The sequence below is a fragment of the Gorilla gorilla genome, chromosome X (assembly GCF_029281585.2).
Source record: "Gorilla gorilla gorilla isolate KB3781 chromosome X, NHGRI_mGorGor1-v2.1_pri, whole genome shotgun sequence".
NCBI lineage: Eukaryota > Metazoa > Chordata > Mammalia > Primates > Hominidae > Gorilla > Gorilla gorilla.
The window spans coordinates 47,726,438-47,751,824 of NC_073247.2; the positions used below are offsets into that span (position 1 = coordinate 47,726,438).

General features: G+C 37.7%; 1 protein-coding gene across 3 annotated transcripts in view; it reads left to right on the forward strand.

Annotated features, from left to right (window-relative positions):
- The window catches only part of PRRG1 (proline rich and Gla domain 1), a 111,641-nt gene that overhangs the window by 25,611 nt on the left and 60,643 nt on the right, over nt 1-25,387 (forward strand). The window contains exon 1 of one of the 3 annotated variants that reach the window (XM_055375551.2): nt 17,738-17,838. The exons of the other annotated variants lie outside the window; for them this stretch is intronic. The gene's annotated coding sequence lies outside the window, so the exon portion shown is untranslated. Of the gene's footprint in view, nt 1-17,737; nt 17,839-25,387 lie in introns of those variants that run through there. 3 annotated transcript variants of the gene reach the window in all.

Here is a 25,387-nt window from a genome sequence, read left to right on the forward strand (position 1 = left end):
GTACTTTTTTTGATAGTGGCTGCCCTAGGGATTATAAGATACAGCCATAGCTTTCATAATCCACTTACTTAGTTAATAATGTGCTACTTCAAGTAAAATATGGAAATCTTACAAATTTCCAGGCCCACACCCCTATTCTTTTGATTGTAGTTATTACATGTAAAACAAACTCCCCTCTACTCACACAGCCCACAAGGCACTATTATCATTTTACTTTTAAACAGTTATTTGGTTTATATAGAGGAAAAAAAGGATAAAATAGTATTTTGCATTTTCTCCACCATTTACCCTTTCTGATTCTCTTCATTCATTTTTGAGTATCCCAATTGCGTCTGGTATCATTTCTCTTCTATGTAAATAACTTCTAGCATTTCTTATAGTGCAGGTTGGCTGATGACAAATGCTTTTAGTTTTATGTGAAAATATCTTTATTTCACTTTCACACTTCAGTGATATTTTTGCTGAATATAAAATTCGGGGTTAACATTTCATTTTTTCATGCTTTAACGATGTTTTAACAGTTTTTCAGTCCTCCATTTTTTTTAATTAAAAAATTTAATTGATGAAAGTTACATAGATTTGTGTAAGACGATGTTTTAAAATTGAGCTTGTTAACATATATGCATTACCTTACATGTCATTTTTGTGGTAACATCACTTCAAATCTACTTTCTCAGCAATTTTCAAGTATACAATACATTGTTATTAACTACAGTCACCATGTTGTACAGCAGATCTCTTGAATTTATTCCTCCTGTCTAGCTGAAATTTTGTATCATGTGACCAACATCTCTTTGATCTTCCCCCACCCAGTTCATGATAACCGCCTGATATGGTTTGGCTGTGTCCCCACCTAAATCTCATCTTGAATTGTAGCTCCCATAATCCCCACGTGTCATAGGAGGGACCTGGTGGGAGGCAATTGAATCATGAGGGTGGGTCTTTCCCATGCTGTTCTCCTGATAGTGAATAAGTCTCAAGAGATCTGATGGTTTCATGAAGGGCAGTTTCCCTGCACACGCTCTCTTGCCTGCCATCATGTAAGACATCCCTTTACTCCTCCTTTGCTTTCTGCCATGATTGTGAGGCCTCCCAACCATGTGGAACTGTGAGTCCATTAAACCTCTTTTTTTTTTTTTTTTAATAAATTACCCAGTCTCAGGTATGTTTTTATTAGCAGCATAAGAACAAACTAATACACCACCACTTACTCTCTGCTTCTATTAGTTCAACTTTTTTAGGTTTCATATAAATGAGATTATATGATATTTAACTTTCTGTGCTTGGCTTATTTCACTTAATGCCCTTCAGGTTTATCCATGTTGCTGCAAATGACAGGAAATCCTTTCATTTTAAAGGCTGAAATAGTATTCCATTGTGAGTATATACCACATTTTCTTTATCCATGTATCTGTTGAAGGATACTTAGGTTGATTCCGTATCTTGGCTATTGTGAACACTGCTGCAATGAACATGTGAGTTAAGATATCTCTTTGACATACTGATTTATCTTTTTTTGGATATATACCCCATAGTGGAATTGATGGCGCAGTGGCCCACCTAGAGCAGTCGCTGCCATGACACTGGCTGCAGTGGGGGAGGTACGGCCAAGGCTGCTCACTCCATGGAGCCAGCAGGGGCTGGGACTAGGCAGGAGCTGTGCCCTCCCGGGCACAGCTGTAGCCACCCAAGTCATGGCTGTGGACCCAGGCCTTCCTGTGCCCTTGGGGGCTGGGAGCAGGCTGGAGCCCTACCCTCCTGGGTGCAGCTGCAACTGCCCAAGTTGTGGCTGCAGACCCAGGCCTCCCTGTGCTCCTTGGGGCCAGGAGCAGACAGGAGCCCCATCCTCCCAGGCACAGCTGTAGCTGCCCAGCCATGGCTGTGGACCCAGGAATCTCTGTACTCTCAGTGGTCTGGGAAGGCCCCCCATGCGCCTGCCAGCTCAGAAGTACCTGCTCCTGCTGCCTGGCCTTTCCCCACTCCTGGTGCCCACTCTGATCTCAGAGCAAAGTTGAGGCTGAGCCCAGGCACTGTTGCAACTGGCCAGGTGGGTGCCAACGAGCATGGGAGGGAGGTCAAGGGGGAGCTGAGGGCAGTTTTGTGCTGGCGTGCAGGCACCCTTCAGCACAAACAGCCTAGATGCCATGAACAACGGCAGGAGGCAGACAGGCTCCTGAGTAGAAAGGGATAGGTCACCAGTGAAGCCCCACCTTCAAGTCAGGGAAGGCCTGAAGCTTGGGAGCCAGGCTGCCAGTCACACAGACTGGAGTGGGAACTTATGGTGCTTTTCCCATCCCACCCATAGCCACTCATGGACTAGTTAGTCAGCATGCACTTCCTCCCCTCTGAAGCACATAAAAATCCCAGATTCAACCAGACTCAAGGAAAGGATGAGATGTCCAGCTGTGGAGAGTAGCTACCCACTCCAGGGTGTCCTCTCTGCTGAGAGCTGAACACTCATCAAGACACCCTGCCTGTGGAGAGGAGCTACCCAATGTGGGTCTCCTCTGAGCTGTTCTGTCGCTCAGTAAAGCTCCTTTTTGCCTTGCTCGCCCTCCATTTGTCCATGTACCTCATTCTTCCTGGATAAAGGACAAGAACTTGGAACCCACCAATGGCAGGGCAAAAAGAGCTGTAACACAAACAGGGCTGAAACACACTCCTTGCTCATTACGTTGTAGGCAACAAGAAGGAGAGAAGAGAGGAGAGAAGAGCTGCTTCCCTTCTGGGAGCCCAGACCTAGGAGTTCCCTGAGCCAGGGCTGTGACACCCTGTTTGAGGCGTTGCAGTTCCTGGCATTTCCAAGCTTCTGGGTGCTACTGTGTTCCCTGGTGCCAGCCGTGGAAGCTGCTTGCAGTACACCTGGCCCAGCCACAGCCTTGCAGGGAGCCAGCGCCCATGCCAGCATCTGGAGTTTCCTGCCCCACTTCAGCCAGCATGCCTGGCTATGCACAGAGGCTGGACCCTATACTTGCTCACAACGCTCCTCACCGCTCTACGCCTGGCTTGCCCTTGGCAGGCATGGGAGCCAGGCTGGTAGCGTGAGCCGAGTGTAGCCTGCCAGGCTGAGTGGGTGGAATGAGCTCAGCAGGCCCAGGTAAAACTCAGGCAAAGACGCCACTGGCCACAGAGGTTTCTGGCTGGTGAAGCAACACCACAAGAATCCTGTGACAGAACTGCTGGATCATATGGTAGTACTTTTTAAATTTTTTGAGGAACCTCCATTCTGTTTTCCAAAATGGCTATACTAATTTACATTTCCACCAGTAGTGCTGAAGATTTCCCTTTTCTTCATATCTTTATCAACACTTGTTGTCTTTTACCGTTTTGATAAGTGCTGTTCTAATAAGTGTGGGGTATGTCTAGTTGTGGTTTCAACTTGCATTTCCCTTAGTGATGCTGAGCATTTTTTTATATACTTGTAGACTGTTTGTATGTGTTTGAGAAATGTCTGTCAGGTACTTTGCCCATTTTAAATTTAAGTTATTTATTTTTGAGATGGAGTCGTGTTCTGTTGCCCAGGCTGGAGTGCGGTGGCACAATCTCAGCTCACTGCAACCTTCACCTCCCAGGTTCAAGTGATTCTCCTACTTCAGCCTCCCAAGTAGTTGGGATTACAGGTGCCCACCACCATGCCCAGCTAATTTTTTTGTATTTTCAGTAGAGACAGGGTTTCACCATGTTGACCAGGCTGGTCTTGAACTCTTGACCTCTTGACGTCAAGTGATCCACCTGCCTTGGCCTCCCAAAGTGCTGGGATTACAGGCATGAGCCACTGTGCTGGGCTAACTTCGCCCATTTTTAAATTGGACTATTTGTTTTCTTGCTATTGAGTTCTTTGAGTTCCTTATATATTCTGGCTATTAACTCCTTATCAGATGTATAGTTTGCAAATATTTTCTCCCATCCCATGGGTTATCTCTTCATTCTGTTTATTGTTCCCTTGGCTGTCCAGAAACTTTTTAGTTTGATGAAATCTAATTTGTCTATTTTTGTGCTTTTGTTGCGTGTTCTTTTGGTATCATATTCAAAAAACTATTGCCCAGACCAATGTCGTGGACCTTTTCCATTATGGTTTTAGTAGGTTTATAGTTTCAGGTCTTACCTTTAGGTCTTTAATCCATTTTGAGTTGATTATTGTATATAGTGTGAGATAATGGTCCAGTTTCACTCTTTTGCATGTGGATATCCAGTTTTCCTATCACTATTTATTGAAGAGACTCTCCTTTTCCCATTATGTGTTCTTGGCCCCTTTTTGAAAAATCAATTGACCATTAAATGTATGGGTCTGTGTCTAGGCTCTCTATCCTGTTGTATTTGTCTATGTGTCTGTTTTTATGCCAGCACAATGGAGTTTTGATTACTTTAGCTTTGTAGGATATTTTGAAGTCAAGTACTCTAATGTGTCAAGCTTTTTTCCCCCTCAAGGCTGCTTTGGCTATTGGGGGTCTTTTGTAGTTCAACATGAATTTTAGGATCATTTTCTCTATTTCTGTGAAAAATGTCATTGAAATTTTGATAGGGATTCCATTGAATCTATAGATTGCTTTGGGTGGCAAGGACATTTTAACAATATTAATTCTTCCATTCCATGAAAATAGTGTGTCTTTCCATTTATTCATGACTTTTCCAAATTTTTTCAATGTTTTATAGTTTTCAGTGTACACAACTTTTACATTCTTTGTTACATTTATTCCTAAGTGGGGTTTCTTTTTTGGTAGCAACTATAAATGAGATTGTTTTCCTGATTTATTTTGTAGGTAGTTCATTATTAGTGTATAGCAACACTACTAACTTTTTAATGCTGATTTTGTATCCTGTACCTGTTTTAACCAAATTTGTTTATTACTTCTAACAGTTTTTTGGTTGAGTCCTTCAGGTTTTCTCTATATAAGACCAATAGTTTAACTTTTTATTTTCTGATTTTCATTCCTTTAATTTTTTTTTTCTCTTGCCTAATTGCTCTTGCTAGGACTTCCAGTTCTATTTTGAATAGAAGTTTTGAGAATGGGCATCTTTGTTCCTGATCTTAGAGGAAAAGCTTTCAACTTTTCATCACTGAGTATGCTATTAGCTGTGGGCTTGTCATATATGGCCTTTATTGTGTTAAGATATATTCTTCTCTACCTAATTTGTTGAGAGTTTATCAGGAAACAATGTTGAATTTTATCAAATGCTTTTCTGTATATATTGAGATGATCATATAGTTTTTGTCTATCATTCTGTTAATGTAGTGTGTCATATTTATAGCTTTCTATATGTTGAATTATCCTTGTGTTCCAGGAATATATTCCATTTGATCTGGTGAATGATCTTTTAAATATGCTATTGAATTCAGTTTGCTAGTATTTTGTTGAGTATTTTTGCATTTGTGTTCATCAGGGATATTTGTCTGTAATTTTATTTTCTTTAGTGTCCATGATCCATAGTTTCTGATGAGAAGTTAAACATTAACTGAATTGTTGTTTTGACTGTGATATGTCATTTTTCTCTTGCTGCTTTCAAGGCTCTTTCTCTTTGACTTACAGTGGTTTATTATTTACCTCAGAATGGACTTCTCTGTATTTATTCTGCTTTGAAATCATTTCGTATCTTGTATATATTCATTGCTATCATTCATCAAGTTTGGGAAATTTTCATTTATTATTACTTCAAATATATTTTATGTCCCATTCTATCTCCTCTTCTACTGGTATACTAAATTCGCTTATGTATGACTGTTCAATATCATCTATTAAGTTTTTGAGCTTCTGTTCAATTTGTTGCATTTTTTTCTCTGTTCTTCAACTTGTGTAATTTCTATTGATCTATCTTCGAGTTCACTTATTCCTGTTATGTCCATTTTGCTGTTAAATCCATCTAGTGATTTTTTTCATAAATTATATTTTATATTTTAAAATTTCCTTTTTTATTACCTTTATTTCTCTGCTGAGGCTTCCTATTTCTCTACTGAGGTTTTCATGAATTGATAAATCCAAGGTCTCTGTCATAATTGAGGTTGGTTCTGATGTTCTGCCTTATCAAACTGTGCCTTTTTACCTTTTAGTATGCTTTGTGATTTTTTTGTCAAAAGCTGGAAATGATGTATTGGGTAAAAGGAACTGAGCTGAATAGACCTTTAGTGTAAGGTTTTATGTTTATTCGGTTAGGGATTAGGCTGTGTTTAGTATTTTCTTTAGCTGTAAGTGTCAGGAAATAAAATATCCTCTGCTGTCTTTGTTTTTTACTTCCCTGTTATATTTGAGTTCCTCTAGCAACTTTTTCTTAAGATCTGAGATATGTGATTCTTTCTGTTGTATCCCCCTGTTATTATACAGGATCCCTATTGATGTAGTAAGGTGTAGGGAGAGAAGTGTTCTATGGTCCTATGATTGGGTCTCAGTCTTTTAGTGAGCCTGTGCCCTAGACTGTGACCTTCGCAAGTGCTTCTCAGTTTTGCTTTGTTTTTCCCACCTTAGGTGAAATAGGAAGGCTAAATGGGGACGGGAATTGGGCATTTCCTTCTTCCAGGTCAGTTAAGGTCTGCTAAATCCCCAGTTGGTTATGTTCTAGTAATACAGTTGGTCCTCTGTATCCATGAGTTTAACATGTATGGATTCAACCAACCATGGATGGAAAATGTTTGGGAAAAAAAGCAATAAAGCATAACAATACAATAATACAAAATAACACAAATAAAAATTGCAGTATAGCAACTATTTACCTAGCGTTTATATTGTATGAGGTATTATAAGCAATATAGAGATGATTTAAAGTATATGGGAGGATGTGCATAGGTTATGTGCAAATATGACACCATTGTATATAAGGGAGTTGAGTATCTCTGGATTTAGGTATCCGTGGATACTCAGGAACCACTGTAGTTTCACCTGAGGGCAGGCCTTGGTAAGAAAGAGAATGTTCTTGAGTGCTTCATAAAATGGCTTTTTTTAAAACTCTCCCTGCCTGAAGCCCAAAATAATTTTTCTTTTATCTTTACTGTAAGAACCTGATAGGGTTCCTGGAGCTAAAACTCACAGAACTGGGTATGGGTCTAAGATTGGGCCTCCCTGGAGTTTCTAACTCTCAAACTACAGTTTATGTTTTCTTAGCCTGATACTGGTTCTGGAGTTTTCTCCTGGGCTTCTGCTTCAGAAAGTTGGATTTTCTGTATCTGCCTGTCTGTCTCTATAGTTTGGGGGCAGTGGTTTGCCCTGTAATTGCAACCTGTAATGGATCTAGGAAGAGTTGTTGATTTTCACTTTGTTTAGCATTTTTCTTGTGAGGATAAGAGTGATAACTTTCAAGCTCCTTACATTCTGAACCAGAAAATGAAAGTCAGGTTTTCATGAATTAGAAACATGTCTATTTGCATTTCATTGATGATAACCAGTTTAAAATCTTCATGTTACTTCCAACATCTGGTTCATCATGGAGTTGGACTCCATCGATTTTTTTTTTCCTGTTTATAATGTGTTCTATTTTCTTGATTCTTTGTATGCTGGGTTCTTTTGAGTTATATCTTAGATATTATGAATGCTAAATTGAGGAAATTCTGGATTATGTTATTTTCACCCAAAAAGTATTGGTTCCTTTGTTTTAGTATCTAGTTTTGTTGACTGGGCTTGAACAGCTAACTCTATTTCTTTTGCAGCAGCTCTTATCTTCATTCAGATCTTTGTTTTTGGATAGGCTGCTGAAAGTCTGGACTGTATAAGCATGGTTCAGTGTTTAGTCAGAAATGTGAGTATATATACATATATGCTGAGGAGGGAGAGGATCCTATAGGTTCTGAGCTCATCATACCCAGAAATGGAAAGTTTTCAGGAATATTTCCTTGAGGGCAAAAAATCTCTGCTTTACTGAATAATCTCTTAGCAACCAGGACCATGTGTTCCTTCGGTAACTTTTGGTAAGGTAGAATCTTGTGATGTCCCAGCCTCTTGATTTCCATATAACAGGGAGTAGGGGAGGGAGACATTGTAGAGATAATCAGAAACCTTTGGAGGCTATGAGCAACCTATATAATCCCACCTCCCTCAGTTATACTGAAATTTGAGTAGCTTTTCACAGAATCTGGAAATTTTTTATTAACCTAGTTAGGACTTTTTTGAGCCAAATGCTCATTTCTACTGTTCTTAATACAATGCCTGTCACAAAGTTAGGTATTCAGTAAATACTAGTTGAATCTATTAATTAGGTATTCACCATAAATTTCTCACCACTAATAAATTACCTAAGTGTGAACGTTTTGTTTATCTCAGAAATAAGATGATTAAATAAAAATATTTGCATATTTTTCATCTTGCATTCATGTTGATACACAGCCAATATATTTCAAGTCATTTTAAATGACAGATTAATCTGTCCATGATATACTTTGTTAGATAAAGCTATTTAAATGAATTGTTTTTGGATAAATCCTGTAATGGTGTTTTCTACTTCTTCTTTTTAACTCATTTGTGGAAAGACGGTGGGGAATAGTGGACCAGGTAATTAAATAAAGTTCATGTTGTAGTTTCTGCCTCATATGATAGCCAAAGTAAATGAGATTATTAACATGAACACTTTAAAGATGTGTATTAAAATTAGGAGGCTTATAGAGAGTCTCAAGTAATTAAGTGTGTAGCATAGCAAATAATGACTTTCTCTAATATTGGGGTTAAGATGTTCAGCAGAGTATGAATTATAAAATCCTTAAAATACAACTTGAAAGACTTTTGACTTTTGGCCCATTATCCTCTTGTTAATGCACATGTAAGAGATTATGTGGGGTTTTTATGTCATTATGGCAAATTATAGGCTGTACTATAGGTGCTATTCAGTATTGGATATGAATGAGTTCCAAGTAGCTTTGTTGATCTTTCACTAAAACTAGGGATTTGGCATTGACTTATCAGTGTGATTATTGTAAAAGAGATGTAGTGTGGAACTGTTTCCTGAGATTAATCCAAGTATTCAGTATCATAATTTAGAAACTCCCTTCAGTTATCTGCCCTACGTCTCCATTTACTCAGTAATGTACGCAGACTGGGAAACCTTAAGAAGGGTTGAGACTTCTGGGTTCATTACAGAGCTGTGGGTATCCATCTTGCTGTTGTTGACTCTAGTGACCTGTAACTACAGACCAAGCTGTATGCAGTCTTTTTCTCCTTCAGGTAAGTTGGGTTGAAATCCAGTGCTCCAAGCTGCTCTGAGGCTTTAATTGCATGAGTGAGCACTGAAAATGTGAAAAACAATTTTAGACCGGAATAGCAAGGTGAGTAAGGCCAAAGAATGTATTTTATGGATATTCATGAATGTCACCCACAGAATTCAATATTTTTTCCAGACGATTCTGAAAGATTATAATTTAATGGATGTTTGTTTTATTCTTCTGAGGACCCAGTTGAAATCCTGTTGATTCTGTAGCAGACTACATTACTATCCTTTGTCTTACTCTTTTATCTCTGAGGTAGATGAATGCTTCAGAGGTAAGGTGTTATATTTTCAAAGGACTTTTCTATGTTTCGTTGTATCTGTGTGATCAGAAGGACAGGGAGAAAGTCTGTTTTAAAATTAGCAGCATGAGATATTAGAATCCTATAATGCTTATATGAAGTTTGGTGAAATGGTTAGCCAAAGAGAATTTTCTCCTCAAACTAGTAACTAAATTGATATGTAGGAGCAGCCTTTCCTGAGTGACTTTCCTTGATAGTTAAAACTGCAGCAAGACATTTCAGAAGCAGTTTCCAAGGAAGTGAATGGATAGTGAGGTAATTTTCTTAAGTACTTGGATTCTGATTGTCTCCAGAGGTTTTGAAGCTGTTAGTTATACAATAGACGGATTTGATCTCCTAGGATCTTTGCCAGGTTCATAATTGCACTGAGATTTTTAATGATAACAAATGACAACATGATGTCCTTCTCTTTATTCTGGGAGTGAGGTAATTTGTACATAAGAAACAAAATTAGGTTTTAGTTTGAAAGGCTTGGAGAATCAGACTTCTTTTAGGCCAGATACAGTGGTATATCTGAGAGAGAATTATACAGCCATTGAGTTGTAATTGCTTGGTTCATTAAGGTATCCTTGAAAATCATTAGACTGTCAGCAGCATGAGGGCAGGTTTTATGTCATTTTGGTAATCACTGAGTCCTAGCACAATAGTTGACTGTGGTAAGTCCTTATTAATTTTTGTTGGAAGAATGGGAAGTATATTGAATTGCAATGTCTTTTTGCTTTTTTTTTTTTTTTTTTTTTTTTTTTTAGCATGGGATTAGAGGCAGCAGTTTTGGACAGGGGGCAAGTCTTTTGGCCTTCTGCTCCTGGCAGGCAAGTCTTCATTTTTTAAGACTCTCAAGTGTCACCATGTTTGTGAAGACTTCTTATCTTTTCTAGGTGCAATTGACCTGACTAGTCTTCCTATAATGTGTCCTTTACTTACTGCTTTTATAGTGTCTGTGATGGGTTTATTGCATTTTTATTTGCTTCTTTGTACCATAGTAGAAAGTGCAATTATTATTCATCTGTCTATTCCTGGTATATATATTAGTAGAAAAATGTTCCACTGCAAGTAACAGTTAGCAATAATTATCGGCCAAGGAAGTTAATCTCAGAAAATAGTAAGAAATGTGTATAAAATATAGGTAGATATATGTTTAGTGCTATTTATAATGAAGAAATAGAACCATCCTAGACTAAAACCAATAGAGGACTGATTAAATAAATGATAAATATTTATATAAGGAACTATGAAGTCACAATTAAAATTTACGCATTTTCCAAATTGCCTGCCTTAAGTATATATCAGTTTGGTGAACAGAAAATATTCCTGACCCATATCATACAATAATCTGTAGTCAACCCAATATTGGTTTTGTGTTATAGATAAAGTAGAAAAGGAGCAGTAAAGAGGAAAATGGGAAATTAAAATATTGTTCAAATCTACAGTGAAATAAAGGTGGTGAAGTAGGCAACTGATTTGTTTAGACAGTCCAGGGGATTTGGTATCTTATTCATCAGTTATTGAGTGTATTCTCTGTGCTAACTAAGTGTTGGATGCTATGACAAATGCAGATAGGCCAAGTCATGGCCTCCTCCCTCAAAGAACTTGCAATCTGGGGAGAATAATATACACACAGAAAATGGGGGAGCAAACAAAAATGAGTACTACAGATTTGAGTGCCATAGATATTCAGAGGACAGAGTGATTACATCCTCCTGGGCTGATGAAGATACATTTCTAAGGAGGAGAAGAATTATACTGTCATTAACAGTGGCTTTAGGATTTAAATAAAAATGGAAGGAATATCATATTTAAATGAAGGAGAATGGTGTGAACAAAGGCATGGCAATGGGAAAGTAGACAGCATTTGCAGAGAACTAGCTTGATTCAAATTTTAAGATTCTTCTTGTAGTAGAAAAGCAAATAAAAAGGGCCAGAACTCCGAGAGCCTGTCTTAGAACCTCTGATTCATATTTGCATGCCTTTATATTTGTTGCTTTTAATTTGCAAGTTGCAAAAATGGGCATTTTAATATTAGAAAATCTACTGTAGGACAGTAAGCTGAGAGCTGATAATTTTCCATTCTTGGTTCAATACTTTAGTGAGGACAACATTAGATTAAGAATCAGACCTGGAATGTGGTACTACAGGTTATAATAAGTAGTAGCTCTGTAACCAAACTAAGCCTTGGTTTCCTCATCTATAAAACAGGTGTGATTATTCACCTCTCTGGACTCATTGGGTTTTTAATGAGCAGATCAAGTAAAATGGTATGAATGTGCTTGATGTAGAGCTGGGGGAGCAAGAAAAAAATCTTCAGACAGAACTCCCTCCATACCTCTGTTCCTGTACCTCAACTCTGATGAAAAGATATGTAACTAGGGGAAAGAAGGGATTTACAGATAGATTTGAATCCACTTGAAAATGGAGTACTAAAGTGGTAATAGTCCAGAAAATGTTCCCTCCACCCAGTACCAGATCCTTTAGTACATTGTTCCCAGACAGTTAAACTCCAGTATAAGGTTTTGGGGATACTTTTTAGCTATAACCATATAATAACAAACATCCTATTTTCTTTTGGCTGATTGATCCCAGGGCTGCACTGATTCTGTAAACCAACTTGGCAGGATTTCCACAAACTGCTTCTGGGGAGTAGTAATTCTTAGGGAACCAAGGCTACCCCCAAATGAACTATAATACTTTGCCCTTAATTCTTTAGAATGGAACAATAATCAGAATTATCTTGGCCCATGGAGTTGCTTATCAGCAGTTCTCTCAGGACTGCTGTTCTTTTTGGAGAAGGGCCAGTAGAGTGAGTCAGATCTTTTATGTTTTGTTTATAGAGTGACCATCTGACATTGGTCTGAACCACCCAGGTGCAATGAGTTTCCTTTGGCATGATCATTCCACTAGGTATGCTTTCGATTGTGTCTAAGTTGTTTTAAGAAGCCATTTGAGTGGGCCAGTTTCTAAATATGTTATACAAATATAGAGTACATTGCTTCTATGCTATCTTGCCCTTGGCCGACTTATAAGAAAGAAGTTATAAGAAATTATGACATTAAATGTGTTATTGTATATACTATAAGGATGTTGAAGACATCATTCATTACATTTCTTCTTTTGAGGACACTGGATAATTTTTCTGTCTAATCTCAAAATCATAAGTAATAAAGTTTCTGGGCAACTGGTTTATTTTTATCTTAGGATACCATAGCTCATGTAACAAATTATTTTTTTGGCATTGGCTACTAGGAGGTTTACCCCTTACTTTGTCGAACCTTCTATAACTGTTTTTTTTTTTTTTGTATACAGACCTGAATCCTGTCTCTGTCTTATCTCTCTTATTATTGATCTTTCCCTTTGTCATGTTTTTCTCAAATGCTTATTTTTAAACTTTTATTTTATCTTCTTTTATTACATGATTTTGTGTAAATCATGTTTAATTCTTTCCAGAACAGGTCTACCTAGTGTGAATAAATAAAGTGAATTTGATACAGAAATATTAAGTTTAATTTGTTGAATTGGTGTACATATTTCCTTTTTTATCATGATTTGGTGATAATCTAGGACACCAATTAAGTGATATCCAGAAATATATAACAACTGAAATTTTATATAAGATAATTTGTGAGGTAAAGCAACAATTGATCATATGCATATAATAACCCCTGCAATGAACAAACAAAGTGTGCACAGATTATATCTTGGCCCTTTCTTCTCAAGCTTCCCTGAGTCTTCATACATTTCACGTGGAAGCCTTTTATAGGAGAGGAAACATACTCCTAAAAATATCTCACAGTTGGTGAAGGAACAGAATGGACTTGTCTGTTGTGTATTGCCTGGTCGGAATCAATTATTCCACACTCACCCTTTGTGATCTAACTCTTTCACTGCCATACCATCTCCACTTCACTATAGGAAAGCTTCAATTTTTGTAGTTTATTTCAGTTAAGTATTAAGAGGCAAGCTAGTTAAATTAATTGACACATGTGAAGAGCTGATAACCCCCCTGTTTAATTTTACCGGTAGTATGCGCGTGCTCGCCCCAAAGAATAAGATAGCTCTGTCTCCAGATGTCTTGATCTAGGTTTTCACACTCTTCTTCCCCAAGGAAATAATGTAGCAGTGTACTAAGATATACACAGCTATGTTATTTGCAGCTACAAAAATATAATCAAATCTTAAAGGCTGCATAATTTTCCATTGTATGGATATAACAAAGTTTATTTCCAAATGGTAAAACATTTAGGAATGGTTAAATTATGGTACATGAATATAATGCAACTATTAAGAATCATGTTTATAGGAAGATTCTTATAATGTATGAATAAAAACATAGAATACAAACTGGAATAACATATGAGCTCAACTCTTTAAAATATCTTTTTAATTCAATAGATTTTGCATGTCTAGTATGTGTCAAGTTTAGTGATGCATATGAGGAAATAGCATCAAATAAGATACACATGATTTCTGAAAGCACTAACTAAAATAGGACATCATTACAAAATCAAATCTCCCTTTGAGGATTGGTCATTTTTAATCAAATGTGATTAAGTTCATTTTCTAGTTTGTGGACTTTCCAGGACCCTTGTTTCATTTCTCTTCTGCTTTCTCTCCGAGAATTCATAGCACTCCAGTTCAATTAGATTGAGTTGAAGAGTTTAAAAGCAAAAGAAATCGATAATTCAAGCCTAGAATTCCACATTATTTTTAGATTTTCTTTACCTATGTAGTTAGTGTAACCCAAGAACATCACCTTCTCCCAGGAATCCATCCTTGTAATTTTGTCTGGGCTACTTCTTCAGGAAAAGATACTAGTTTGCAAAGGGAAAAAGTGCTTCTGCACGTGCCTTTTAATTTTATCTTATAAACAAACCCACACTCATGCTTTTATGAGATGTAATTCTTATTGTTATGTAGCTTTAACAATTTTTTTGTTGAGACAAATTTCCTTTGAATAATTTTTAATTATATTTATAGAACATGGATCTTTACTTAGAAAGTCTTTATTGAACATGTAAATCTTATTTAAGAATTCATCCTGCAAAATATATATTCTTGAGAATTGAGGCTAATGTTTTATTATCTCTGTCAAGTCATTGCATTTTGGTTCTCCTGGTAGTTTTAATGTGATATTCTTAAACATTCACTACAGTGACATGATTTAGTATCCAGTGATGCAACAGTATTACATGTCACAGAAATAACTGTGTCCTTCTAAGGCCTCAGAGGCATATCACATTTGTCCCATATGCTATTTGCAATGATTTCTCAATGTCATTTTTTTGTGACATGCTTATACAGTATGACAATGTGAGAGTTAAAAATGTGAGAACCTATTTCTCTCTGGTTGAATTGTCTATATTGACCTCTTGAAGTAATTTAGTGTATCTGACCTTATTTATTTTAAAATTAAAATACCTGAACTTCTTATATGATCACTTTTAAAACACCAGATTGTTACATTTGGAGCTAAAATTCTGTGCTGTGGTATGCCTAAGATGATACAACCAAAGCCACATCGTTTATTCTTCTACTTTTTCACTTATACATAGTGTCCATTATGCATTGATCTTGTCCAGCAAAATTAACTTTTTTAACTGATTGTTCTGCTATCTGAAGAATCTTACTAAAATTTAATCGGTAAACTAAAAATAAGCACCTAATGCCATAGTGCATTCTGGTAACTCATAAAAGAAAAAAAAAAGAAAGTAAAGCCTAATGTAGGCTTGTGAGGTTAAAGGAAGGTTAGTATATACTTATTGGCCATTCAAGGGTATATATAAATGACCATTTTTCCTCTTTTGAGAAGTGTGATATAATGCAACCACACTTACAAGTGATATACTTTCCCATTTGCAGAATATTTACTGTTTTGCCTACTATCACTGAACTGCCCTGAGTTATATACCACTATATAATAGGGTTAAAACTCATCCGTGTCCCTTCATTTCGAAGGAAAAGACTTTCTGGACAGTGGCTAAGGCTAACATAAGATTCTTGAGCTATCTCCTATGTGTGGCTTACTTCCCACCCACCAAAATGAAGCAAATCCTGTCCAGATGCATTGTCTTCATAATGGCTTCTCTCTTTTTTGTCTCATTTCTACCTTAAGGATTCCTTCTGCCTTACTGCTGTTCTTATTTCTCTTATATTTCTAGAAGAGGCACCTAACTATATTCCTACTATTAGTTCTATCTTTCTTTTATTTTGATGACTGTTCTGTTGCTCCAAGACTCTTATTTTCACAATATCATACAGAACTCATAAGTTTAGGAAATTATGGCCTTTAGCTGATCCAAAAATTGATGTATGTTTAAATGGACAAAAGACTTGAAACAGGCACTTCACAAAAGATATTCAAAGGGCCAATGTGCAAAAAGGTATTCATTTTCATCACTCATCAGGAAAATGCACAATGTGATACCATTACCCCCTCAAGAGTAACAAAGATGAAAAAGACAATACCAAGAGTTTGTAAGAATATAGAGATATAGAATAATTGAAACTCTGCTGGGAGTGTAAATTGGTACAACCACATTGGAAAACTGTTTAGCAGTAATGAGTAGAGCTGAATATAGGCAGCATGTGACCCAGTAATTCTACACCCAACAGAAATAGAAATATAGGCATACACCCAACAGAAATAGAAATATAGGCATACACCCAACAGAAACAGATACATAGTTTCATCAAAAGACATGCACAAGAATGTTTACAGCACTACTTGTAATAAACCTAAACTTGAAATAACTTAAATTTCTGTCAATAGAATGAATAAATAAATGGGGATATATACCTAACATGGAATCAGTAGTGAGAATGAATGAGCTACAACTATATGCAACAATATGGATGAATCTTACGAACATGATGTTGAGCAAAAGAAGCTTGATCCAAATGAGTACATACTATGATTCCATTTATATGAAATTCAAAAACACACAAAATGTGTAATAAGTCAGGGTGGTCGTTACCCTTATTAGGAAGTAGTAACTGGACAGGAAGCAGAAGGAGGGTTTCTGGGGTGCTAGTACTATTCTGCTAAGTGTCTTGATTTGGGTGCTGGTTACATGGGTGGGCTCACTTTGTGAAAATTCAACAAGGTGTATACTAATGATTCATATACTTTTCTGTATGTATGAGATATATATATATGTGTGTATATATATATATAATGTAATTTTACAAAAGAGCAATACTATATGCTGTATTATTTATCTACCACTGCATAACAAATTACCCCAAAACTTAGCAGCTTCATGTAATAAACATTTGTTATCTCACACAGTTTCTAAGAGCAATCTAGGAGCAACTCAGCTGGGTGGTTTTGGCATAGGGTCTCTCATGAGATTGCTATCAAGATGTAGGCTGGGGCTGCAGTCATCCAAAGGCTTGACTTGGCCTGAAGCATCTGCTTCCAAGATGGCTTCTTTTTTTTTTTTTTTTTTTTTTTTTTGAGACGGAGTCTCACTCTGTCGTCCAGGCTGGAGTGCAGTGGCGTGATCTAGGCTCACTGCAACCTCTGCCTACCAGGCTCAAGCGATACTCCTGCTTCAGCCTCCCGAGAAGCTGGGATTACAGATGCCTGCCACCATGCCTGGCTAATTTTTGTATTTTTAGTAGAGATGGGGTTTTGCTATGTTCGCCAAGCTTATCTTAAACTCCTGACCTCAGGTGATCCACCGGCCTTGGCCTCCCCAAAGTGCTGGGATTACAGGCGTGAGCTACTGGTGCCCAGCCCAAGATGGCTTCTTCATGTACCTGTTGAGGGATGCCTCAGTGAAAGCTCTTTGTATTGCCAGAGGCTACAAAATAACCTCACAGATAACATTTTATATATGTATAATATGCTCTTACATATGTGTTTATACATATCTAACAAATGATATCATGAATACTGTTTTATAATTTTTTCTCTACTCAATACATTGTGGACATCCTTTTTATTTTTTGATTGGCTTATCTATAGATCTATTTTATCCTTTTTCACAGAGCTCTGTTGAGGTATAATTGTCATATAATTGGCATACATACACATATTTGAAGTGTACAACTGGAGATTTTTTTATGTATGTGTACACTCATGAATTTATCATCACAATCTAGATAATGGGCAAGCAGTCACCTGCAAAAGTTTCCTCCTGTCCCTTTGTAATCCTCTTCTTATACTTTTTAATGGCTGAAAAGCTTTATTTGCATATATGAAGTATCTTTAAAATCCATACTTACATTTGCTCACACATAGCTCAACCTAATGTTTTGTTTAAATTGTAGGATGCTCACCCCATTTAGAGAAAGAAATCCACTCCCCCAACCCCAATCAAGAACCTGCTATTGTATATCATCATAGAGCCAGATTACCTAGGTAAGAATCTTAGCCTTGCCACTTTGCAGACATTATGATCCTGGGCAAATTGTTTAACCACTCTGTATCAAATTCCTTACCTGTAAAGTGGGGATAATAACAGTTTTATATTTAACTCATAAAATTGCAAAGATTAAAGGAATTAACACAATGATCTGATAACAAAGCACTATGTTATTATCTGCTGCTGTTATTATTCCCATGGTTTGTTATGCTAAAAGCCTCTTTTCAGTTTCTCCTGATGATATTAAAGATACAGTTGCTAGGACCTTGTATTCAAATAGCCTACCAGAACTTATCTCCTCTTTTTAATTCCTACTTCTCTGTCACCTCCCTCTGAGCATCTTGATAAAGGTGAGGAGAAGTATGTAGCTAATCATAGGCTGTTTAAGTATTGGAGAGTTTGGCTTTAGGGACATTTCATAAGGTGAGAGATACCCAAAATAGAACACTTAAAACAATTCCAAGACCTTATCAACCAAGATGTCAAAATATGAATTACATTTCTACATTAAAAACTGTTATTGATCACTTTGATGGTAATGATTACACATGTATAATAACCTTTCCTTGAGCACATACTAAGTGTATATTCTAGGAAAGATCCTAAGAATTAAGGTATTTATTGTCTTTATGAAGCATACTATATTAGTCTGTTCTCACATTGCTATAAAGAAATACCCAAGACTGGGTAATTTATAAACAAAAGAGGTTTAATTGGCTCACGTTTCTACAGGCTGTACAGGAAGCATGATACTGACATCTCCTTAGCTTCTGGGAAGGCCTCAGGGAACTTACAATCATGGCAGAAGGTGAAGAGCCAGCACTTCACATGGCTGGAACAGGAGGAAGAGAGAGAGAGGGGAGGTGCTACACAGTTTTAAACAATCAGATCTCGGGAGAACTCACTATCACAAGAAAAGCACCAAGGGATGGTGCTAAACAGTTCATGAGAAACTGACCCCATGATCCAATCACCTCCCACCAGGACCCACCTCCTTGATTGTGAGATTTGGGTGGGGACACAGATCCAAACCATATCATTCTGGCACTAGCCCCCCACAAATCACATGTCCCTCTCACATTGCAAAATACAATCATGCCTTCCCAATACTCCCCCAAAATCTTAAGTCATTTCAGCATTAACTCAAAAGTCCAAAGTTCAAAGTCTTATCTGAAACAAGGCCAGCCCCTCCCACCAATGAGCCTGTAAAATAAAAAACAACTTATTTCCAAAATACAATGGGGGTATAGGCATTGGGTAATAAATCCCCTTCCAAAAGGGAGAAATCAGTCAAAAGAAAGGGGCTATAGGCTCCATGCAAGTCTGAAATCCAGGAAGGTAGTCATTAAGTCTTAAACCTCCAACCTCCAAAATAATCTCCTTTGGCTCCATGGCCTAAATCCATGGCCCAGTGATACAAGGCATGGGTTCCCAAGGCCTTGGGCAGCTCCACCCCTCTGGCTTTGCAGGGTTCAGCACCCATGGCTGCTTTCAAGGGCTGATGTTGAGCACCTTCTGCTTTTCCAGGCTGAGGGTACAAGCTGCCAGTGGATCTACCATTCTGGGGTCTGGAAGATGGTGACCCTCTTCTCACAGGTCTACTAGACAATTCCCCAGTGGTGACGTGTGTGGGGGCTCCAACCCCAAATTTCTCCTCCTTACTGCCCTAGTAGAGGTTCCCCATGTGGGCTCTGCCACTGGAGCAGGCTTCTGTCTGGACATCCAAGCTTTTCCATACATCCTCTGAAATCTAGGCAGAGGCTCTCAAGCCTCAACTCTTGCTCTCTGTGCACTCACAGGCGTAACACCATGTGGAAGCTGCCAAGGCTTATGGCTTACATCTTCTGAAGCAGTGGCCTGAACTGAACCTGGGCCCTTTGGGCCACGACTGAAGCTGGAGCAACTGCGATGTCGGGAGCAGTGTCCCCAGGCTGCACAGGGCAGCAGGGCCCTGGGCCTGGCCCATGAAACAAGTCTTCCCTCCTAGACCTCCAGGCCTGTGATAGGAGGGGCTGCCATGAAGATCTCTGAAATGCCTTTGAGGAGTTTTTCCCCATCATCTTGGCTAATAGCATTTGGTTTCTTTCCACTTCTGCAAATTTCTGCAGCCTTCTTGAATTCTTCTCCTGAAAATTGACTTTTCTTTCCTACCACATGGCCAGGCTGCAAATTTTCCAAGCTTTTATGCTCTGCTTCCCTTTTAAATATGTTCCAGTTTTATGTTATTTCTTTGCCTACACATATTAGAATAGGTGGTTAAAAGCAGCCAGGCCACATCTTGAATGCTTTGCTGCTGAGACATTTCTTCTGCCAGATATCCTAAATCATCATTGTCAAGTTCAAAGTTCCACAGATCCCTAGGGTGGGGGTACAATTCAGTCAAATTATTTGCAAGGGCATAACAATAGTGGCCTTTGCTCCATTTTCCAGTTAGTTCCTCATGTCCATCTGAGACCTCTGCGGCCTGGCCTTCACTGTCCATATCACTATAACCATTCAACCAGTCTCTAGGAAGTTCCAAACTTTCCTGCATTTTCCTATCTCCTTCTGATCCCTCCACACTCTTCCACCTCTGCCTGTTACCTAGTTCCAAAGTCGCTTCCACATTTTTAGGTATCTTTATAGCAGTGCTGCACTCCTTGGTACCAATTTTCTTTATTAATTCATTCTTGCAGTGCTATAAAGAAATACATGAGACTGGGTAATTTATAAAGAAACAAGGTTTAATTGGGTCATGGTTCCACAGGCTGTATAGGAAGCATAATGCTGGCATCTGCTTGGCTTCCGGGAAAGCCTCAGGAAACTTACAATCATGGTGGAAGGTGAAGGGCAGCCAGCACTTCACATGGCTGGAACAGGAGGAATAGGTAGAGGGGAGAGGTGCTACACACTTTTAAACAACCAGATCTTGCAATAACTCACTCACTCATTCTCACAAGAACAGTACTAAGGGGATAGTGCTAAACCATTCATGAGAAACTGCTCCCATGATCCAGTCACCTCCCACCAGACCTCACCTTCTACATTGGGAATTACAGTTGAATATGAGATTTGGGTAGGGACAGAGATCCAAACCATATCACATATTATCAATTTAAAGAGATGTGGCTAGGATTTGTAGGGGTGAGAATAGACTAGGATCTGCTGTTAGAGCAAAGGAAGTGAGTAGGTCTTACTGATTGGTAATGTTAGATTGAGCCATGGATATTGCCACTGTTTTAAACCTGTGTAATGGGAGTTTGTTTTACTACTTTCCCTAAACTGAAAACAACCTGTCTTAGTTGATTCAGGCTGCTATAACAAAATACTTTAGGTAATTTTTGAAAAACAAAAATTTATTGCTCACAGTTCTGGAAGCTGGAAGTCAAAAATCAAGATGACGGCAGATTTAGTGTCTGGTGAGAGCTTACTCTCTGCTTCAAAGATGGTACCTTATTGCTGTGTCCTCACATGGCAAAAGGAGATGGGAAGCTCCCTCAAGCCTCTTTTATAAGGATAGTAATCCCATTCATGAGAATGGAGCCTCATGACTTAATCCCTTCCCAAAGGCTCCACTCCTTAACACTGTCATATTAGGTATTAATTTCCAACATATGAATTTTGGAGGGACACCAACATTCAGACCATAGCACAATCCAAATGTCTATCACTGGTAGAATGAAAAAATGAACAGGGGTGTGTGTGTATGTACGTGCCTGTGTGTGTGCGTATAATATACAGAGCCAGTGGTAAGAATGAATCTACTACAATTACATGCAACAGTATGGATGAATCTCACAAACAAGATACTAAGCAGAAGCCAAAAAGATCTAAAAGCATACACTAATGATTTCATTTATATGAAGATCAAAAACATAAAACTCATTTATGGTATAAGAAATCAGGCTAGTGATTCCTAGTGCTTGCCACTCCTTTCCTCACTCTGCTAATTCCAAATACAGAGCTTGTCCTCATCACTGTAAACACCACCACTACTCTTACTGTCACAGAGTGTCCAGGATCGTCTTCTTCAGGGCTTATAAGTTCCAGGGAAGTTACAAGGATGGCTATCTACAAGGAAACATTGAATGGCAACTGGCTAAAGCCTCAGGCATGGATAAAAATTGGATGGGAACTGGCTAAAGCTTCAGGCATGGATAAAAATTGGATGGCAACTGGCTAAAGCCTCAGGCATGGATAGGCATCCTTAAGGTAGGGAGGTCATCAGCAAGGGAGTGGCTACTGCCCAAGGGAAGCCCTCAGCACATAGCCCCAGGAATGATTCTGACCATGTGCTTGCTCTTATGGTCTGTAGATGCTGAACCCACCCCCAAGGGCCTCCTGAGCATTCAAGAAATGGTCGTTACTAAAAATGCTCCTTCATTTTTAATCTGTTTGATTCCTTTCAGATCTGACTCTTCCAACCTAGGCCCCACTGATTTCTCTCTTTCCTTCAATCCAGAGGAGACTTTCTAGCCTGGGAGGTGGGTTTGGATGGGTAGGATTGGAGGAGGAACTTTGCTGTCATTATTTTATTTAATCATTTCATCTGCTAGAAGACTTCTTGCTTTTCCCGAGTACCTTAAAAGACAGAAAAACTTATTTTTTCTCTTTTTCTGACCCATACTTGTCTTTCATTTGAAGCAATAAACACAAAATGGCTTAGCTACTTGCAGGGCAGATGGTAAATACACAGTAAAGAAAGAAGCAAAAAAAAAAATCTACTATTGGGAGAAACAACTTTAGTTAACATCTTAAAATGTCATTCCATAAAACTTGGGTTGAATTAGGTAATAAAAGTATTATTAATATTATGGAATTTCGAGGAGAAACGAGTTTATATGTGTGGTGGAGAAAATATTTGTTTTTAGATTCATAGTATTACAGGTGGTGGCAAGATATCCAGGTGTAGATTTCTCTGAGGCATTTAGAATTGTAGAACTGAAGGGGTGGGTCAAGGCTGAATGTATAGATTTATTGGGATGGAAGGGAAAATTCAAACATCATTGTGGATGAAATAAACTATTTCTGTTAGAGAATACAATTGACTTTATGAAGTGATTTATAGGGCATCTAGATTGTTTGATGTGGTATGCAATGACTTTTTTATTCACTGAGGTGTTTTTTATAGTTAGCATAATTTATTTAGATGGTTGTACCATTATCTTTAATATTTTATTGTGCACTAGAAATATAAGTCCCACTGTCATATAAAATTAGTATCTCTCACTTGAAAGTTAGAGAATTCTCTTACTGTTGTTATTGACGGTGCTGGATCTCTGTTTCAATGATACTTACACTGGGCTTCCTTGTTTTTTTTTGACTTGTTGATGTGTGAAAATTCAGTAAGCCATTTCATTGTATACACCAGGGATTGTCAAATAGTGGCTGGCTGCCAGTTTTTTGTGTCCATGAACTGAGAATGGTTTTACATTTTTAAATGCTTTAAAAAAATTAAAGAAGAGTATTTTATGATACATGAAAACTATATAAAATTCACATTTCAGTGGCCATAAATAAAGTTTTTATTAAAATATAGCCACACACAAATTTGTTTCTGTGGCTGCTTTCATGCTATAATAGTAGAGTTGGGTAGTTGCAACAGAGACCATATGACCCTCACAGCCTAAAATATTTATTCTCTAGCTTTTTACTGAAAAAGCCAACTGACCCCTGATATACACCAACTGGTGTATCATTAGAAAACTAGTGCCAGGTGTGGTGGCTTACACCTGTAATCTCAGCACTTTGGGAGGCTCAAGCTTGCCTAGCTTTGCTCAGGCGGGTGGATCACTTGAGCCCAGGAGTTTGAGACCAGCCTGGGCAACATGGTAAAACCCTGTCTATACAAAAAAAAATACAAAAATTACCAGGAGGCTTAGGTGGGAGGATCACTTGAGCCTGGGAGGCAGAGGCTGCAGTGAGCCATGATCACGCCACTGCACCCCAGCCAGGGTGACAGAGCAAGACTCTGTCTCAAAAAACAAAAACAAAAACAAAAACAAAAAGCAGAAAGAAAACTAGTAAAGACAAGTATCCTCCCAAAATAAATAAACCCACAGAAGTACTTCTCTTACACAGGCAATAGTTATTTAAATAACATCTTTTCCTGCCTTATTTTTCTCCTTGATAGGTACCACTATTTATCACTGTTTTACACACTATACTTTTGCTTGTTTAAATAAACAGACACAGGTTAACTATTTCTTCCCTCTAGATTGTACCTTTAGTGAGGGCAGGGGTTTGTGTCTGTATTGCTTACTGTTGGATTCTCTAGCACGTAGGCATGTAGTAGACACACAATGTATATTTTGAGTATTTACATATCTGTTGAATTGAGAAACCAACCACTGAATTTGCTACATATTACTGTATCCAACTCTGAGGATGACTGGACAACAGAAACAAAGTATCCTTTGTTCATTTGCATAGCTTGCCTAGCTTTGCTCTAGAGATTGTAGGAGGTATCTCTGAATTTCAGCAATATCTAACAGCATTTTGATGCTCTTCCCTAGTGTATATAGCACCGAAGAGCAGCATGTATAAATATACATATCAGACACATTCATTTTTTAAAGTATTTAATAATATACTTTTATAATGTATTTTATATAATTATGTTAATGTATCATATATTAATTTTATATTAATATTTAATATTACACATAATATTAATATAAATTTACATATATCTATACCTCAAGCTTTTATATCAATTATTGTTTTTATACATTTGAAACAGCAGGCTTTGTGAAGTGAATGGCACATAGTAAATACCTAAAGGTTAAAATAATTGAAGAATTAAGCAAGCTCTTAGGTAATAGGTTATTTTATGAAGACAGAGGTATTGCTTAGTGGTTTCCCACTTCATTTACAAGGAAATCTAAATGGTTTTCCAGCCAGTAAAGCCTTGTATGATTTGACTATTTGTCTTTGTCTCCCACCTTCTCCCTTGCTTGTTATGCTGAAATCAAACTGAACTTCTTTAAGTTACTCTATTACCTTAAGGTCCTTTATTTATAGTTAAACAAAATATTATGACTCCCCCATAGACTCTAAGCTCTATTAGGGCAGGGATCACAGATGCCTTATTCACCATTAACAACCCAATGTTTAGCAAAATGACTGAAATGTAATAAGCAGTAAGTAAATATTTTTTGAACGACTACATATGTGATTAAACGAACACTGGAGTTGATGTCAGAAACCCTAGGTTAAAATCTTGGGAATGCATTCTGAATCTTGATCTAGGTGCCAATTACACAACTGTGTTTGTGAAAAGTCATCGAGTTTTAATGTTGGCATTTTTTATGTAAATGTGTTGATAAGTTTTAAAAAACCCAGTCCGAAGATCCTCCTGTTTACTATGCGAACATGAGTAAGTGCATTTCTCTGAAATTTAGTTTTATCCTTTATCAAGAAGTCTTTTTGTACCTATCTCATAGAGTTGTTGCAAGCACTGATGACATAAGTGAAATTGCCTTATCATAATAGATATACAACAAATACCAGTTGAATTTCTATTCTTTGAAGGATGTAGAAGCAGAAAGATGCAGAGGTGAAACT